Source organism: Medicago sativa, chromosome 5 (genome assembly GCF_051527215.1).
Source record: "Medicago sativa cultivar Bolivia chromosome 5, Bolivia_mono, whole genome shotgun sequence".
NCBI lineage: Eukaryota > Viridiplantae > Streptophyta > Magnoliopsida > Fabales > Fabaceae > Medicago > Medicago sativa.
Window position 1 is genome coordinate 42735775 of NC_140753.1, and position 6220 is coordinate 42741994.

The following is a 6220-nucleotide window of genomic DNA, read 5'->3' on the forward strand; positions in this document are numbered from 1 at the left end:
GACAACTCATTTCCTATTCAAGGACTAAAGTAATTAATTACTCTCATAAATTTCGTGTAATTTCTTTTCTTTTTTTTTTTGGAATTGTTTTTTTCTATTCATACAAACATTTTTTTCAACCAACTTCATTTACTACTAAAACTAGAATTCATTTTAGAGATATTTTCGAAACTACCCCACACACGTAATCTACCTACAAAAATGTATGGTCTCCCTCAGTTTTGTATTTGGTTGTTTTCTCTGGACCAAAAAATAAATTCTATTAACACCGTAGCGGGACAAATTTAGAATAGCCGATAACTTATGTGTAAGAGGAATGATATATGAACAATTAAATTATACAACCAACAACTTATTTGCTATTTTTAATGATATTTTGCTTGATTTTGATTTCCGTGCTCCTTACAAAGTTAAAGGTTGTTGTATTGGTTGTCCAATTTTAGATGTACAAATAACACACATCTATGTGTAAATTATGTTGAGTTTATTATTTCAACAACCATTTGATTGACAACCGTTAGGACAGCTATAATTTTACAATGAAAATTGACACAATAATCAAATCAAAAGATAGAGAGAAAAAAACATAATGTGAATATGAGAAAAAAAAATTGTCACAAAAGTGATGGTACAAATATCATTTCTCTTATGTTTTTGATAGGCCAAATATCACTTTTGATCTTTTAGTTTGACCGAATTTCCAAGTTAGTCCTTTAATTTTCAAAAGTTTCAAATAGGTCTTTTTCGTTTGAAACTTTTGAAACTTAAAGGACTAACTTGGGAATTATGTCAAACTAAAATGACCTATTTGAAACTTTTGAAACTTAAAGGACTAACTTGGGAATTATGTCAAACTAAAAGAACCTATTTTAAATTTTCAAAACTTAAAGGACTAACTTGAAAATTATGTCAAATTAAAAGAACCAAAAGTGGTATCTGACCTTTTTTATAATTATTATAAGTTTGAATGTTTTTGAAAAGTGGAAGAAAAATAAAAAGAAGTGGAATGAAATCGTAAAAATGAACTTTATAACAATGTTGGAACTATGAAACGTGCTCCAGCACGATAGTTGATATGCTTGCAGCAGTTACGATTGTCATCAGTCAGTCCATAAGTGACAATGTCAACCGCTCAACCAACATACCTCTACCACCTTCATCCGACACATTAGAATTTTCCAACACATATGAGAAGTCATTTCAATCCTCTCATTAACAACTTGTGGCCGACTACCATCAGGCTATGGCGCAAGAGATGTTGCGGTAGAAACATAACATCCCATTGCTCACGTCCGGTAGTTGCTAACGTGCAATTTGACCTACCCTAAAAAAGCCTCCGAGTTTTGTTAGCCTGTTGACATGCATGCCATATGACCAAAATTCATTTGTCCAGGAGTACTTATGCACAAATTTCCCAAACAAATATTCCACAAAACACACCTCAGAACTCTATTGGCTTCACAAAGAATTGTTGGAGAGTGTTCGAAAACAAGTGGATGATAACAATCATGAAATTGTGAACATACTTATCCAACAAATGGGGGCATTTATTATGTTGTTGATTAAGAACACAGATAATCATGCTGATTGTAACAACCCGTTTTTTACTAGGATTATTTTATTTATTTATTATGTGTGTTTATATGTGTTTATTTGCTTGTTTGTGTGTTTGATTTAGGGTCCGTTTGATGGTCAGGATAGGGAGACAGGATATGATACATTAATCATATCCCGCTTAAATCTCATGTTTGATGCACCAAAGGGATAGGATAAAATAAATCATTTTCCTATCCTATCCTGACTCTCCTTTGTAATTTCTATCCTGAGTATAAGTTGGGTTAGAAATTATCCTGATGGGATTAGAAGATCATCCCTTATTTATTACCTTGATATTCTTCCATTTTTAAAATATTGTCATTTTAAAAAATGATAGCATGTATTTTCTATTATAATTAATAACATGTCATTTTTACAATATTTAATTAATTATGAGAGCAATTTTTTCATTTAATTACAATGATATCCTGTTTGTTATCATGTGCGCATCAAACACATGATAGAATTAATGCTTATCATGTCTTTATCATATCCTATCTCTATCCAACTTTATATCATATCCTGCCTCTCTCCTATCCTGACCATCAAACAGACCCGATTTAGATTAGTAGATTTTAGGGTGAGAATGGTATTTTAGTCATTTTTAGGACTAAGGGTATTTTGGTTATTTGAGGAACGAGGATAAATTTGTAATTTTAGAATGAAGAATATTTTTAGTTTTTAGTGTGAATAGTTATTTTTACTAAGTTAGTAGTAACTTGAGGTAATTATTTTGAGAGGGTAATTAACGAGATGTTTTAGCGAGTTAAGTGTGTAGTAACTTTTTCATTAGAATTCTGCTCTTTACCCAACAGAAATTGCTCGCTCCCAACTGATATTACTATCCTGATGCTTATATCTTGGTATTTATATCTTGCTACTAATATCTATCAGTTTAGGAAGTAATTAGTTATAGCTAGTGAAAGATACCAAAAGCGAGTTGACCCTAGTAGTGAGTAGTTCCCTAACAAGGGTCTCCTTAAATGGACCCCACGTGACACATCACTTATTTATAATTTTTTAATAAAAGTACCTATTAAGGACTCAATGACTCCAATGACAATACACTAATAAGGACTCCAATGAAAAATATTTAAATATGTCCCACTATCTTTACATATTAAACAAAAATAATTTATCTATTACTCATTTTTACAAGTGGGACCAAGTAGTACACATTTTATTACTTCTTTATGCAAGTGGGACCAAGTAGTACACATTTTATTACTTCTTTATGCAAGTGGGACCAAGTAGTACACAATTTATTACTTTTTTAAACGTGGGACCCGTTAGTTACTCAGGAGAGAGAAGGTCCTTATATAGTTGTCTGTTCCTTAACGGGGACTCAATTTTTCTTCCTCCAATGGAGGGTCCTTAACGGGGAGTGGTCCTTGTTAAGTAAGGACCCCCCATTGGAGATGCTCTTATGAAGTGAAATTACTAATATTGAGTAAATTCTGCTCAACCTAGGAGGTAACTAGTTAAAAATTAAGAAAACAATTGTATGATTGAAGGAAATAAGTTGTAGCCTAATAGAACCATTCTCTTAAACCCTTGGTAAGGTAGACATTGATAGGGTTGTCTATTTGTAGAACTGCTAAGTGCATGCGAGAGAGAGAGAGAGAGAGAGAGAGAGAGAGAGAGAGAGAGAGTGTGTCTTATGAGTATCCTAATATGCGAATATGGGTGGACCTAAGGAACCTTGGTCTTCATTGCCTTGAGAAATGGTGGAAAGCTAACATAAAGTCTATGTGTTTCAATTACCTTTGAGGTGCGCCGTGTGACCAGTAGGTGGAACCAAACATTGGAGGGATATACCTAGTTAACACCGAAATATAGACCCCGCATGTAAGGATCACCGTGTGATCAGCATGTGCAACTTCCAACCTATTAGGTTAGTAACGTCCCAACGGCCTCATTACTTGTATAGTCTACCTAAGATAAATAAACGCGACATGACTGTTATTTAATATCCAACAATATAACTAGGAGGATTCATAACCACTGCTTACTTTTCTGCAACCAACAACAGGTAAACTTGCTATGTTGCAAATAGATTAAAATTGCAAGCTTCTAACCCTTGACTCTTTTATTATATCGTCAACCAAAAATAAGTAACGCGAATTGTTTGGAAGAAACGACAATTCCTGTGGATACGATACTCTACTTATTACTTTATTACTTGGTAACGATTTGGTACACTTGCCTAATCTGCACATCAAGACCCACAGAGCTGACACGTGGAAAGCAAAACTGAACGTAGGTCGCATCACAAACGTCTCACCGTACGCATTTAATGCCAACTACCCTCACTCACGATTCCAGGGCGTTGTAACTCCCAGCATGGAACAACATAAGATTGACAACCAAATAAAATCTTTTTTTTTATTAATTTACGAAGAATGAAATTATTGTTAATTAAAATGACACTAATTTTCATTTTACAACCGTCCTAGAGTGGGTTTGAACTAGTCCTTTAATTTATTTGTTTTTAACAAATTCATCCTATTTCTCAATAAAATTTGTTAAAAAGTGCTTACATGACCATTTAATACTAAGGTGGAAGTTCTAAAAAGTGTTTAATGTATCAAGCATAATTACTTACATATATTTTGTTCTTATTGTTACTCAATTTATTCCAAATTTACAAATAAATATTTCATAAACAACATTGTAAATCAATTAATCGAAATATTTTGTTCCATGCTAAGACTGAATAAAACATCTATAAACCTTAGTTTTGAAAGCAGTGAATTTGGATATATCAACTGAAAAATGAACCAACTACAATGTTTGTGAATGATACTATCATTATTCTTTATAGTGTACCACACTTGTTAATTTTTATATAAATAAATTAATATCAAAATAATTATCGCATATTTCTAGAACTGTCCAAGTACAATTAATCTAATAAGTGTTGAATACGTTCGTGTACCAATTAATCTAATTTTCATTAATTTTTTTAACATTGAACTACCTTCCATATAAGCCATATTAAAAGAGATTTGATAAATTAATAACTACGTGTTTGAAATATACTCACAAAATTTGTCTATAAAATGACCTTGTCACCTTCAATTACAATGTGCCATTTCTTTGTCTAAAATAAACACATCCAAACATATATCTTTCTCTCTGTGTGTGTGCTTCAGCCATGTCGAGCGGAAAGAAAACTCGAGGTCGGCAAAAGATTGAGATGAAAAAGATGAGTGATGAAAGCAACCTACAAGTGACTTTCTCGAAGCGCCGTAGTGGGCTCTTCAAGAAAGCTAGTGAGCTTTGCACTCTTTGTGGTGCATATGTTGCTCTAATTATCTTCTCACCCAGTGAAAAGGTATTTTCATTTGGTCACCCAAATGTTGTAATGGTCATAGATCGTTATCTCTCTGAGGTCCTACCCCAAAATGATGACATCATGAAAATCATTGGGGATGACCGTAACACCATTGTGTCCGAGCTCAATGATGTATTGACTCGTATCAAGGACGAACTAGACATCGAAAAGAACCGTGGGAATGAACTGAGCCAGCCGGAAAAGAAGAATCAAGCTCAGTTTTGGTGGAATTGTCCTATTGATGGGATGGATATGGTCCAACTTGAATCATTCAAGAAGGCTCTGGAGGATCTTAAGAAACTTGTTGTGCAACATGCTGATAGGGTTGAAATGCAAGGTACTTCTACCCAACCCCTTCAAGTTTTTGAAGGAAATGGTTCATCATCCAACATGCCTCTTGAGAACCAGTCAGATCCTCAACAAGATTCAATCTTTCCAGCAGAATTTCTTCAGAACCCTATGTTGCAACCACATTTGTTTGGCTTCAACAATATGGGAGGACAAGGTGGACATGGTCCCCATGGGATTTCTTGATCTAATCCCATAGATCCACCTTAAGATGCTCCCATTAATTTATTATTATATTTTCATGTTGTTTTAAATTAATTTCAATTAAAGCACACAGACTTAACTAGTTACATGTATGTGACCATGTTAAGACTGAATCATAGTGCTGTTGTATTATGCATTATTTGAATAAGGAGCATCTTGTTTGTTTATTTTTCCATATCTCTCCGAAAATTTCATTAATCGTTTTATTTTAAATGAATCAACTTCACATCTTGGTTATTTTACAATCAATTAGTTGAAATTATTAAAATTACAATAAAAAAAAACAAAGGTGGACGGGAGAAGAACAATGAAGACTTGTGCTAAAATTAATTAAATTTATTGTACAATAAACATTTTGTTTTTTTTATTCTATCCAGTGTTTCCCAAGGCAATGAAGACCAATGTTCCCTTAGGTCTGCCCATCTATGAATCTTAGGACACTCATAGCACATTGTATCTACGCTTACTTAGTAGTTTTAAAAACGGGCAGCCCTAATCTACGTCTACCTTACTAAGGGTTTCAGGAGAATGGTCCTACTAGGTTATAACTTTAAGCCAAAAAACTAGGCTCTTGTTTCCCTAATTACTAACAAGTTAATTCCTAGCTTCGGTAATGCACCACACGACCCAATGGGTTCTAGCCACTGGGTACCTACATCTATGGTCAACAATTCTTATGGCATCTTTGGCTAGTTAATAATCACTTACTTCTTAGACAGATAGTTATCAGTAAAG

General features: G+C 33.5%; 1 pseudogene; it reads left to right on the forward strand.

The window, feature by feature from the left end:
* The first annotated feature begins 4721 nt into the window (after positions 1–4721).
* Positions 4722–5492, forward strand: LOC146922247 (agamous-like MADS-box protein AGL62 pseudogene; annotated as a pseudogene).
* Positions 5493–6220: the final 728 nt, after the last annotated feature.